We start from the raw sequence: 15,063 nt of genomic DNA on the forward strand, positions 1-15,063 counted from the left end.
TTTTTCAAGTCTGTAAGTTTATTAACTGGTTTTAACATTGGGTGTTTTTTGTTGTTTGTTTTGGTTATGAAAAGACCATTTAAGGATAAGTTAAATTCTATTAAAACATTTCAAGCATGTTTGTTAAAAAAAAAAAAAAGCCAAAACATCTAATGATTGACTTATTCTTAAATCTGACTCCATACTTTTGTCTCATTTACTCTCTGCAACCTGTTCTTTATTTTTTTGCATTCTGTTATTTGGTTAGTTCTAGGTTAACATTTGTTAACCTGTCTCTCTAGCCACTTTTATTTTCCTTTATTATATTCTCTTCTTCAGCAACTCTATAGATTCAGTGCTTCCAGGATTTCTAATTGATTCCATCCATTTACATGGCTTGAGCTATCTCTTGTATATTTTAATGACTCAAATTATTATCCTCACCTTCATTCTAATTCCTCAGTGACAGAAATATTTATTCTAATAATGACTATGTATTCAAATAATGACTACCTTCACCACTCAAACTCAATGTGCCTCAGAAAGAAATCATCTTCTGAGATGTCGTATCTCCTTCTAAAAGTACTGGTGCAGCCACTATCTTTTAAGCTAGCCTTTAATTTGTAGTTGTGTCTTACTTTTTTTTCTTTATAGCCTCCCCCACTTACAGTTCCATTTTTTCAGAAGCTCATATCCAAGGGGTACCTGGGTAGCTCAGTTGCTTAAACAATAGACTCCTGATTTTGGCTCTAGTCATGATCTCAGGATTTTGAGATCAAGCCCCAAGTTGGGCTCCATGCTGGGCATGGAGCTGCTTAAGATTCTCTCTCCCTCTCCCTTGGCCCCCAACACCCCTCCTGATCCTGTGCATGCACTCTCTCTCTCTCTCAAAAAGAAAAGAGCCTCAATCCAGGATAAAAACTTTTGTTTTAACCTTAATTACTATGAATAACATCTTAATTGATACTGTTATATCCCACTCTTAATGTCTTTTAGAAAATTTCTACTCTTACTAAAGAGTGATTGTTTTAAAATGCAAATATAAACAAGCTATAGCACTAAATAATATTCAAAATAAAGAACAATCTCTTTAATGTATTATAAATATTATGTCATCATCTGTTTTCAAACATGATGAAATATTTTTACTCTCTGGTCCCACCATGCATATTTGTTTCTTTTTGTCATCCTGAGAGCTCTTCCTATCTGTCTGGCTAATTTCTCTTCAGCCTATAGAATTTAACTCAGGTGACATTTCCTCCAAAAAGCCTTCCAAGTGGTAAGTGTAACTTAGGTACCTCAAGTGGTAAATATCAATTCTATGTGGTTTTTTTTATTAATTTTTTTATTTCTTATACACATATATTTTTATCCCCAGGGGTACAGGTCTGTGAATCACCAGGTTTACACACTTCACAGCACTCACCCAAGCACATACCCTCCCCAATGTCCATAATCCCACCCCCTTCTCCCAAACCCCCTCCCCCCAGCAACCCTCAGTTTGTTTTGTGAGATTAAGAGTCACTTATGGTTTGTCTCCCTCCCAATCCCATCTTGTTTCATTTATTCTTCTCCTACCCACTTAAGCCCCCATGTTGCATCTCCACTTCCTCATATCAGGGAGATCATATGATAGTTGTCTTTCTCTGCTTGACTTATTTCGCTAAGCATGATACGCTCTAGTTCCATCCATGTTGTCGCAATTGGCAAGATTTCATTTCTTTTGATGGCTGCATAATATTCCATTGTGTATATATACCACATCTTCTTGATCCATTCATCTGTTGATGGACATCTAGGTTCTTTCCATAGTTTGGCTATTGTGGACATTGCTGCTATAAACATTCGGGTGCACGTGCCCCTTTGGATCACTATGTTTGTATCTTTAGGGTAAATACCAAATAGTGCAATTGCTGGGTCATAGGGCAGTTCTATTTTCAACATTTTGAGGAACCTCCATGCTGTTTTCCAGAGTGGCTGCACCAGCTTGCATTCCCACCAACAGTGGATGAGGGTTCCCCTTTCTCCGCATCCTCGCCAGCATCTGTCATTTCCTGACTTATTGATTTTAGCCATTCTGACTGGTGTGAGGTGATATCTCATAGTGGTTTTGATTTGTATTTCCCTGATGCCGAGTGATATGGAGCACTTTTTCATGTATCTGTTGGCCATCTGGATGTCTTCTTTGCAGAAATGTCTGTTCATGTCCTCTGCCCATTTTGATTGGATTATTTGTTCTTTGGGTGTTGAGTTTACTAAGTTCTTTATAGATTCTGGACACTAGTCATTTATCTGATATGTCCTTTGCAATTATCTTCTCCCATTCTGTCAGTTGTCTTTTGATTTTGTTAACTGTTCCCTTTGCTGTGCAAAAGCTTTTGATCTTGATGAAATCCCAGTAGTTCATTTTTACCCTTGCTTCCCTTGTCTTTGGCGTTGTTCCTAGGAAGATGTGGCTGCAGCTGAGGTCGAAGAGGTTGCTGCCTGTGTTCTCCTCAAGGATTTTGATGGATTCCTTTCGCACATTAAGGTCCTTCATCCATTTTGAGTCTATTTTGGGGTGTGGTGTAAGGAAATGGTCCAATTTCATTTTTCTGCATGTGGCTGTCCAATTTTCCCAGCACCATTTATTGAAGAGGCTGTCTTTTTTCCATTGGACATTCTTTCCTGCTTTGTCGAAGATTAGTTGACCGTAGAGTTGAGGGTCTATTTCTGGGCTCTCTATTCTGTTCCATTGATCTATGTGTCTATTTTTGTGCCAGTACCATGCTGTCTTGATGATGACAGCTTTGTAATAGAGCTTGAAGTCCGGAATTGTGATGCCACCAACGTTGGCTTTCTTTTTCAATATCCCTTTGGCTATTCGAGGTCTTTTCTGGTTCCATATAAATTTTAGCATTATTTGTTCCATTTCTTTGAAAAAGATGGATGGTACTTTGATAGGAATTGCATTAAATGTGTAGATTGCTTTAGGTAGCATAGACATTTTCACAATATTTATTCTTCCAATCCAGGAGCATGGAACATTTTTCCATTTCTTTGTGTCTTCCTCAATTTCTTTCATGAGTACTTTATGGTTTTCTGAGTATAGATTCTGTGCCTCTTTGGTTAGGTTTATTCCGAGGTATCTTTTGGTTTTGGGTGGAATTGTAAATGGGATTGACTCCTTAATTTCTCTTTCTTCTGTCTTGCTGTTGGTGTAGAGAAATGCAACTGATATCTGTGCATTGATTTTATATTCTGACACTTTACTGAATTCCTTTACAAGTTCTAGCAGTTTTGGAGTGGAGTCTTTTGGGTATTCCACATATAGTATCATATCATCTGCAAAGAGTGATAATTTGACTTCTTCTTTGCCGATTTGGATGCCTTTAATTTCCTTTTGTTGTCTAATTGCTGAGGCTAGGACCTCTAGTACTATGTTGAATAGCAGTGGTGATAATGGACATCCCTGCCGTGTTCCTGACCTTAGCGGAAAAGCTTTCAGTTTTTCTCCATTGAGAATGATATTTGTGGGGGGGTTTTCATAGATGGCTTTGATGATATTGAGGTATGTGCCCTCTATCCCTACACTTTGAAGAGTTTTGATCAGGAAGGGATGCTGTACTTTGTCAAATGCTTTTCAGCATCTATTGAGAGTTACATATGGTTCTTGTTCTTTCTTTTATTGATGTGTTGTATCACATTGACTGATTTGTGGATGTTGAACGAACCTTGCAGCCCTGGAATAAATCCCACTTGGTCGTGGTGAATAATCCTTTTAATGTACTGTTGAATCCTATTGGCTAGTATTTTGGTGAGTATTTTCGCATCTGTGTTCATCAAGGATATCGGTCTATAGCTCTCTTTTTTGATGGGATCCTTGTCTGGTTTTGGGATCACGGTGATGCTGGCCTCATAAAATGAATTTGGAAGTTTTCCTTCCATTTCTATTTTTTGGAACAGTTTCAGGAGAATAGGAATTAGTTCTTCTTTAAATGTTTGGTAGAACTCCCCCGGGAAGCCATCTGACCCTGGGCTTTTGTTTGTTTGGAGATTTTTAATGACTGTTTCAATCTCCTTACTGGTTATGGGTCTGTTCAGGCTTTCTATTTCTTCCTGGTTCAGTTGTGGTAGTTTATATGTTTCTAGGAATGCATCCATTTCTTCCAGATTGTCAAATTTGTTGGTGGAGAGTTGCTCATAGTATGTTCTTATAATAGTTTGTATTTCTTTGGTGTTAGTTGTGATCTCTCCTCTTTCATTCATGATTTTATTTATTTGGGTCCTTTCTCTTTTCTTTTTGATAAGTCAGGCCAGGGGTTTATCAATTTTATTAACTCTTTCAAAGAACCAGCTCCTAGTTTCGTTGATTTGTTCTATTGTTTTTTTGGTTTCTATTTCATTGATTTCTGCTCTGATCTTTATGATTTCTCTTCTCCTGCTGGGCTTAAGGTTTCTTTCTTGTTCTTTCTCCAGCTCCTTTAGGTGTAGGGTTAGGTTGTGTACCTGAGACCTTTTTTGTTTCTTGAGAAAGGCTTGTACCGCTATATATTTTCCTCTCAGGACGGCCTTTGTTGTGTCCCACAGATTTTGAATCGTTGTATTTTCATTATCATTTGTTTCCATGATTTTTTTCAATTCTTCTTTAATTTCCTGGTTGACCCATTCATTCTTTAGAAGGATGCTGTTTAGTCTCCATGTATTTGGGTTCTTTTCAAACTTCCTTTTGTGGTTGAGTTCTAGCTTTAGAGCATTGTGGTCTGAAAATATGCAGGGAATGATCCCAATCTTTTGATACCGGTTGAGTCCTGATTTAGGACCGAGGATGTGATCTATTCTGGAGAATGTTCCATGTGCACTAGAGAAGAATGTGTATTCTGTTGCTTTGGGATAAAATGTTCTCTATATATCTGTGATGTCCATCTGGTCCATTGTGTCATTTAAGGCCTTTATTTCCTTGCTGATCTTTTGCTTGGATGATCTGTCCATTTCAGTGAGGGGAGTGTTAAAGTCCCCTACAATTATTGTATTATTGTTTATGTGTTTCTTTGATTTTGTTATTAATTGGTTTATATAGTTGGCTGCTCCCACGTTGGGGGCATAGATATTTAAAATTGTTAAATCTTCTTGTTGGACAGACCCTTTGAGTATGATATAGTGTCCTTCCTCATCTCTTATTATAGTCTTTGGCTTAATATCTAATTGATCTGATATAAGGATTGCCACTCCTAATTTCTTCTGATGTCCATTAGTATGGTAAATTCTTTTCCACCCCATCACTTTAAATCTGGAGGTGTCTTCAGGCTTAAAATGAGTTTCTTGAAGGCAACATATAGATGGGTTTTGTTTTTTTTATCCATTCTGATACCCTGTGTCTTTTGACAGGGGCATTTAGCCCATTAACATTCAGGGTAACTATTGAGCGATATGAATTTAGTGCCATTGTATTGCCTGTAAGGTGACTGTTACTGTATATGGTCTCTGTTCCTTTCTGATCTACCACTTGTAGGCTCTCTCTTTGCTTAGAGGACCCCTTTCAATATTTCCTGTAGAGCTGGTTTGGTGTTTGCAAATTCTTTCAGTTTTTGTTTGTCCTGGAAGCTTTTAATCTCTCCTTCTATTTTCAATGATAGCCTAGCTGGATATAGTATTCTTGGCTGCATGTTTTTCTCGTTTAGTGCTCTGAAAATATCATGCCAGCTCTTTCTGGCCTGCCAGGTCTCTGTGGATAAGTCAGCTGCCAATCTAATATTTTTACCATTGTATGTTACAGACTTCTTTTCCCAGGCTGCTTTCAGGATTTTCTCTTTGTCACTGAGACTTGTAAATTTTACTATTAGGTGACGGGGTGTGGGCCTATTCTTATTGATTTTGAGGGTCGTTCTCTAAACTTCATGAATTTTGATGCTCGTTCCCTTTGCCATATTGGGGAAATTCTCCCCAATAATTCTCTCCAGTATACCTTCTGCTCCCCTCTCGCTTTCTTCTTCTTCTGGAATCCCAATTATTCTAATGTTGTTTCGTCTTATGGTGTCACTTATCTCTCGAATTCTCCCCTCGTGGTCCAGTAGCTGTTTGTCCCTCTTTTGCTCAGCTTCTTTATTCTCTGTCATTTGGTCTTCTGTATCACTAATTCTTTCTTCTGCCTCATTTATCCTAGCAGTGAGAGCCTCCATTTTTGATTGCACCTCATTAATAGCTTTTTTGATTTCAACTTGGTTAGATTTTAGTTCTTTTATTTCTCCAGAAAGGGCTTTTATATCTCTCGAGAGGGTTTCTCTAATATCTTCCATGCCTTTTTCGAGCCCGGCTAGAACCTTGAGAATTGTCATTCTGAACTCTAGATCTGACATATTACCAATGTCTGTATTGATTAGGTCCCAAGCCTTTGGTACTGCCTCTTGTTCTTTTTTTTGTGTTGAATTTTTCCATCTTGTCATTTTGTCCAGATAAGAGTATATGAAGGAGCAAGGAAAATACTAAAAGGGTGGCAACAACCCCAGGAAAATATGCTTTAACCAAATTAGAAGAGATCCCAAATCGTGAGGGGGGAGAAAGGGGATAAAAAGAGGTTCAAAAAGGAAGAAAGAAAAAAGAAAAAATAAGAAAAGAATTTTAAAAAAAAAAGAAAACAAATAAGAAAAATATAAAAAAGAAAAAATATATATATTAAATAAACTGGTTAAAAAACTTTACAAAAGAAAAAGGTAAAAGTTAAAAAAAATTTTACCAGAAGGCGAGAAAAAAAACAAAAAATGAAAAAGAAAAAAATTAAATTAACTGCAAGACTAAAAAAAATCACAGGGAAAAAGCCATGAGTTCCGTGCTTTGCTTTCTCCTCCTCTGGAATTCTGCTGCTCTCCTTGGTATTGAAACCCCACTCCTTGGTAGGTGAACTTGGCCTCGGCTGGATTTCTTGTTGATCTTCTGGGGGAGGGGCCTGTTGTAGTGATTCTCAAGTATCTTTGCCCCAGGCGGAATTGCACCGCCCTTAGCAGGGGCCGGGGTGAGTAATCCGCTCAGATTTGCTTTCAGGAGCTTTTGTTCCCTGAGCACTTTCCGTAGAGTTCCGGAGGACAGGAATACAAGTGGCGGCCTCCTGGTCTCCGGCCCAGAGGAACCGAGAGCCCAGGTCCCCACTCCTCAGTGTGCCCTCAGAGAACAGCGCCCAGTTACTCCCGTCTGCCTGACCTCTGGCCGCGCTCCAAGCTCACCGAGCCTGCGACCAGTTCAAGGTAACCCCAAGCTGCGAGCTTACTGTCTCTGTCTCTGTCTCTGTAGCTGGCTTTCCCGTTCCAATACCCGCAAGCTTTAAAAGTCCTGATTTTGTGCGCCGTTGCTCCGCCGCTTGCTGGGAGCCGGCCCCTCCCCCCGGGGTCTATCTTCCCGTCGCATTGGATTAACTTCTCCACTGGTCCTACCTTTCAGAAAGTGGTTGTTTTTCTGTTTCCAGAATTGCTGTTCTTCTCTTCGATCTGCCGATGGATTTTCAGGTGTTTGCAATCTTTAGATAAGCTATCTAGCTGATCTCTGGCTAGCTGAAGTAGTCTCAGCCTGCTACTTCTCCGCCATCTTGACCTAAAGTGTATTTTTAATTCACTACATTAACACAAGGTTACATGCTTTATTATACACTACAATTTTAATTACCACAAATGTGTTTATATTAAGATTATGATACACACATGCTATTTCACAAGCATAACATGGATATTTAGTTGGAACTGAAAAGAAACTTCACTAAAATTATAATTTAATCTTTTTCCATAAGAAGAATTTATTGTGTCGTTGATGTAATCTTATTTTTCCGTAGAAATTATCTACTGAAAGCCCATTCCATGAAGTAAACTGATAGTAACTGGATGAGGATATGTTTTTGGGTTTTTTTTAAGATTTTATTTATTTATTTGACAGACAGAGATTACAAGTAGGCAGAGAAGCAGGCAGAGAGAAAGGGAAGCAGACCCCCTGCTGAGCAGAGAGCTCGACGTGGGACTCGATCCCAGGACCCTGAGGTCATGACCTGAGCCGAAGGCAGCGGCTTAACCCACTGAGCCACCCAGGTGCCCGAGGATGTGTTCTTGATGGTTGGGAACCAATCCTTGCTTCTAGTAAACTTGGCTGCCCCAACAACTGACTGAATAAATTTTATCAAATGAAGTAACCTGTCTTATTTTCCCCATCTCTATTATGGGAATCAAAGAAGTACCTAATTTATACTATTGTTGAATAATACCTAAAATAAAATAAGTAAATGGCTCAGTGGCTGGTAGAGTAGACCTGTAACAAATATAAACTATAGATAGCTAGATAAAAAAATCATAATTTTTGAAGTAATAGAGATAAAGCTTAATTGGGTGACTAAAGATAATTGAGAGGACCCCTTTATACAATTTTACTTTTTGATTTAATTTGCATATTCTTTTTTCTTTCTTTCTTTCTTTCTTTCTTTCTTTCTTCTTCTTTTTTTTAATTTATTTGACACAGAGTGAGAGAGCACAACAGGGGAAGCAGCAGAGGGAGAGAGAGAAGCAGGCTCCGCACTAGGCAGGGACCCTGATGTGGGGCTTGATCCCAGAACCCTGAGACCATGACCTGAGCTGAAGGCAGACGATTAACAGAATGAGCTACCCAGAAACACCAAATCTGTGTATTCTCTAACTGCAATCCTATTTCTCTACCCATTACAATTTACACTACAAAAAGATTTCCTTTTCAGTAACAATATGAGAGAGAAAACGTGATAAAGCATAAAAAATAAGGAATTTGCTCATACACTGGGTCTAAATCCTAAATGTAATACTTACCAATTTTAATACTAGAGGAGTCATTTAAAATTTCTGAAATTATTTAAGACTTCAACTTCTTTTTTATAAAATATAATGAAAATAAATCTTATATCCCAAAGATATTTAAGGTTTAAATAAGAAATACATATGAGAGGATATATGTCATTGTTATTAGTTATAGTTTTCATTGAAATGAAGCTCAATAAATTTATACACAAAGCCCATACTAATTCAAAATCCTTGAAGTATTTTTATGAATTAGTTTTTTAAGTAAAAATTATAATTTTATATGTAATTAATTTACACAAACAAAATATTTCTAGTTGGGTGGTTTGCTCAAGAAATTACTGAAGAAATGTTTTATAGTGTAAAGTTTTACAAAAAAAAGATTTAAAAATGTGAAGTGTTTAAAATGATGGAGGTATGTAATTTATGTTATTTTGAAGCAGTTTTGTCTAATACAGATTTTCATGATTTTCAATTTAGATTCAAAAGAAAAAAATCATTGTTTTAGTAAATAACTGAAATGCAATTGAAATTTTTGTAAGGAGAAATCCAAGAAATATATTTAAAGGAGTCACTTCACATGTGTGTCATATACAGTCACTGATTTATTAGCTCTAATTAACTGAATGCAAAATATATTAAAGAATAGTTTTATTCCAAATTCATATTAGAAACACATACTACTCAAAAAAAAAAAAAAAAACAAAGAACAAAAAACAAAAAAAAAGGTACATTCAAGTTTCACATGTAGAAAATTAAAACTTTGTTCTTTATTTAAATAAAGTTTTTAATAAACTTGTCCCATTCAAAATAGAGAGACTCTTAAATATGTGTTTTACACTATTTTTAGAAGATTAATTTCTCCTCATTAATAGAATCTGTTTTGCTTATGTATTCTTGCATGTAATTTTTAGGCAACTATTTTGTAATAGCTTAAGGTAGATACATGAAAATATATCTTCAATAAAAGATATGCTAAGTTTTTTTTTTTACTCTAATTAAAAAGAGTGTTTCAGAGGATTTCTGTTATTTGAAATATTTTGATATATTTCAAAACTCAACTGTGAGCTATTATTGAGAAACAGAAAATATTCCCCCATAACATCCCTAAGTGATTTTAACATTTCAACCTTAATTTCTTAAAGTAGGTGGAAATGTTGAACTAGAAAATAAAAGCAGACCACCATAGCTCAGTCATGAATCTTAACAGAATTCGTATTTCTTTAATCCAAACACCCTTTGGTGAAGGAAATGTTGGTATGGGGTCAACTATTTGTAAGGGCAAGTTCAGTACCTCCCCAAGGCCATGTGCTTGATTGTGCCCTAAGGCCTCCAAGTTTTCCTTTCTTGCTTAAATTTCACATATTCATACATTCACTCATTTATTCAATAAGTACTTTTAAGCATTAACATATGTGAGGAAGTGTTCTAGGTTATGAGGATATCAAGGTAAATAAGACATAAAATTTACTCTAATGTTGTTACAAGGATTTTTAAAATATTTATAACTGTATTACAATAGTATAATATGAAAGAATCACATTACAAAATAGTGTAAGCAGTGACCATATCTAACTGAGGTAAAAAAATGAGGTGAAACTTAAAGGCAGGACAATCTTAATTCATCACCCAACTGGACCAGCTCTTCCAGAACAATGACCAGCCAAAATTTATCACCACCCTATTTAAAGGAGAATAGGATTATGAGGAAAGATAGAGAAGAGAAATGGCTAAGAAAGACTGAGGAATAAACTTGAGCCACTTCAGAAAGGACAAAGACCATAGCCTACTGGAACAATACTAGTGGCTACAAAAGGACAGGGAGACGGAATTTTAATGGTACTGTTTACAAATGGCAGAAGAGCCTCTAGAATCACCTAATCTAACAAGTGTCTCTGAGAACTCTAAAGCTATCCCACGCATGCTATTTATGGCCATGCTGCCTGATACTGTTTCCAAATTGCGATGCTGAATACTTTGTAATTATGTATATAGAGGACACAGTACAATATTGATTTGCTTCAGGTTTTGCCACACATCTGGGAAATCACATTCTGAAAGCATTGCATTTTATATTTGTTTCCCCCCTCGGATATAACCTAGAATAAACTCAGTTTTACTGTGGAAAAATAAAGACGAAAAATGTATCCTTAAAGAATCAGAACCTCCTTAGAATCTAGAGAAATAAAGTAAATGGCAATATTATTTATTCTACTAAGATAACCTTTAATTTGCATGCAAATTTTAAATTTTAATGTAATGAAAGTATCTGGTATATATACATATGATTTACTTTAGAGAATTTTAGGATAAATAAATCTAAAGTTGATAAAATAATGTATTTGACATTATCAAAATGTATGTATGTATTTGAGATAATCAAAATGAGTTAACACTGAATCATAATGGAGTTTTATATTCAAAGTTGAAGTTGTCAAACTTTTTTCCCCACCTTGGAGCATCCACACACTACAGGAAAGCACAAAAAGAACATCAGCTATAAGTGCACGTTTCTTCCACTTATATTGTAATGGCTACTAGTCAGTTGTATGGCATACCTACTCACAAAGGAGATTGAGGAAAAAAGTGTGGCTTTATGACCAGGTCTAAGAGGGAAGAGTGCTGCAGGAGGCTGTTTCAGTAACTCTGGAATAAGAAACAACACATTTGGACTAAGAAGTGTAGGAATAAATAAATGAAAAATATTAGGGATGATTAATTTGTAGGGTTTTGTAATTAGTTCAATATGAAGGTGAAAAAGGAAAGACACTGAGACTTAGTAGTAGCAAATATGGCTAGATATTAGATTAAGAATGTTATTAATCAGTGACAAATTCACAAGCAAAAGTCTAAGACCACTTTAGGCAGAGGTACAATACACACATATACATATATGCTCACACGATGTGTGTGTGTGTTCTATTTTAAAAAGAAAATTGTTATGGAAAACTATTTTAGTTCAGGATATTAAAGAACGGATGATTTAATCTTCAATTTCTAATACAGTTCACAACGTTCCCTCAATTATTTCATTTAAATCCCTTAAAATCAATGCAAAGGTTAAATTTACCCTTGCAGTCCAGGTAAGTATGCAGTAAGTAAATCATAACTGAACCTTGAAATCTTGAATTGCAAAGTTAATATACCTTAGTAACTGTATCTTAAATGAGAACACACCTTAACTTTAACTCTAAAAATATTTTGGCAAAGCTACTTTCAGCAATATTATCTCTGGCAGACCACACTTGATTTCAAACTCACAAACTTCACCTTTGGCAGTTACACCTCAGCTAACCACCTCACCATGAGAGATTTAACCTCTGGTAGTAATCGTGCAATCCAAATTTTATAACTTCGTCTTCAAGGAATTGATTTGTAAGACACCATGGAAATCCTTTACTGAATCAGTAAATAATGACAGAAGTGGAAAAACTACATTTATTCAGGTTTAAATTCCTCTCTTTTACTGATCTTTGCTCCAATGTCTAAAGAAAGCAATAACAAAAATTAGAGGGGAAATAAGTCCAGTTTCTACTAACTATGTAGATTAGAAAACTAGTTATGAGTTTGATATTTTGTTATGTGACTAGTTTTATTAATTCTGGGAATATTATGGAGTGGAGATAGAAGAACACATCATGATATTAAGAATGTATTTTTAGGGGCTCTTGGGCGGTTCAGTCAGCTGAGCATCTGACTCTTGATTTCAGCTCAGGTCATGACCTCAGGGTCATGAGATGGAGCCTGGGGTCAGGCTCCTCACTCAGGTGCAGAGTCAGCTTGAGATCCCTTCCTTCTCTCCCTCCCTTTCCCCTTCCCCCTGCTCACATACTCCTTCTCTCTCTCTCTCAAATAAATATACAAATAAAATCTTGAAAAAAACGCATTTGTATTAATTGCAAAAAGAAAACCAGAAATAGTGCTCTAAAATTTGTTTATCAGCTCTGATTGTGTAGCCTTTTCTCCTGATGTTGATTGTCTCCACATGGCTATTTATCCTGAATTTCTTGGATAAGTGATTATCTTGAGTAAGATCCAGAGTCATTTTAGAATCTTGGACTCTATTCCAAAGCACAGCAGACACAGTTACCAATAATGCAAAGAATTTAAACACAAATTTCTTGAGAAGCCATATCTTGGATTAAATTGATCCTTTTTCTATTTCTAGTCACAAATTATATATATATATATATGTGTGTGTGTGTGTGTATAACATTATATATATATGTATTTATATTGCTTTATATGTATAATATATAAATACATATATATGTATTTTTAAATAGGGATCTATAATATTAAAAAAAAAGTTCACCTGCAAATTATGAAAGACATGCAAATATAACTGACAGCAAGTTAAAATTTTGAAAAATCACCCCAAATGACTAACACTGTTGAGGGGGATATTCAAGTAAATTGCTGCTAACAATTTATACTATAGCAAGCTATGTGGAAAACATCCTATCTTCAATCTCCCAGCTCAACAAAGAACATTTGTTCTTATTTCACTGAAAAAATGCAGATGATCAAGCAAGAAATATCCCATATAACAATCGATAAACTTATCTCTATCTATTGCAATATTATTTTGCCTTTCTTTCTGGTCAAAAGACAGACTCTCTCAGCTTCTATCTAAAATGAACCCCACCACTGAACCATAGCTCACATCTTAATTATTCTTTTGCTTATACCATAGATTTTCCTTTCCTGCTCTATCATTACCACAAATCTATGATCCCTCAGAAATTCTCCTATGTTAAGATAATAAAGCCCCAGAGACCTTATATCATCCTGTTAAGGCCTCTAGTTACAACTGCACAGAACAGAATCTTAAAGATGTTCTCTATACTTCTTCCCCCAGTAAATTTCTCTAAATTTCTCATCTGCCTAATCCTAGTTTCATTCAAAACATTTTCCTAAAACTTGTCTCGATGAGGTTATTAATGACCTTTATTTTGCCGTATTGAATTGTCACTTCCCATTTCTTTTCTTAAACTACCACTATCATTCGATACTGTTGATAATTCCTTTTATGGATAATTTTATAAATTGATTTCTATAATTCTTCACTCTACTAGGTTTCCTCCTGCATCAATGCTTATTTTTTGTCTCCTTTGCTGACACCACTCTCTTTTCCACTTAGAAATGCTGATTCCCTCTGTCATAGTATAGTTTTTATCTACTCAATTTTTTTGGCAGTCCAATTACTCTAAAAACTAATAGACTTATAGCTCCATAATCAAGCCATCCTTTTAGGTCTGGACATGAATCTACTTGGTTGGCTTAGAAGGGCTGAGGAATGGGGAGAGGAGAGGTGATAGAGAAAAAAAAAAGAGAGAGAGCGAGAGAGACAGTGAGAGACAGAAATTGGTTTCACTTGGCACTAGGTAATCAGAAAAAGTAGTGGGGGGGAAAGGTTCCCATTACTGTGGGGCAGAATGTTCAGTTCTCATTAAAAAGTTGTTTGTGTAATCTGAGGGGTTTGAAGTGGCGGGTGGGGGGTGGGAGGTTGGGGTACCAGGTGATGAGTATTATAGAGGGCACGGATTGCATGGAGCACTGGGTGTGGTGAAAAAATAATGAATACTGTTATGCTGAAAATAAATAAATTTAATTTAAAAAAAAAGTTGTTTGTGTTTCTGGAGTGTAACACCTCCCTTCCCCCCTCCACTGAATCATGCATGAAGTCTATGCACAAGCACAGTTTTGAGTGAGAGAAGTTATCTTTGTGGACATTAAGAAAATGGTCTGAGTTCCACAGCTGGGTCCATGTGAGGCAAATACAAGCTGCATATGGGGAAAAGCAAGAAAATCTATAAACTAAGCTAATTAAGAAGAAGTAGAAAAATAGAGCCAGAAGGGACTATGATGATGTAAACTACTCTTGGGATTTTTCAGAGATGTGGGGAAAGAAACTCATATAATATGAGTTAAACCTTTAGGGTTAGTGATGATAGCTAATTTCCAGATTACACATGTACATTCCCATCTGGAGGCTATTGTCAACAAGAAGGTATGAAATAAAAATCTGATGTGAAGTAAAATATCTAAATAGTTTCTATTCTAATACTTGCTTTGATTAGTTTCTATTTAACACATATGCAAATAAATGGAATCTTGAGTATAAAATTCAATAAGGAGAAATGGACATAATCAAAAATTTGTCATCATGTATCTTTAACTGGGTGTATAATAAAATAAGATGCCTTAAACAAGACTGAGGATCAAAAATAGCTCTCTGAATAAAAATAGATGGTCTTAATCACACTTCACACATACCTGACTTACATAAATGAAGGCAGTTTAG

Source organism: Mustela nivalis, assembly GCF_964662115.1.
Source record: "Mustela nivalis genome assembly, chromosome: 12".
NCBI lineage: Eukaryota > Metazoa > Chordata > Mammalia > Carnivora > Mustelidae > Mustela > Mustela nivalis.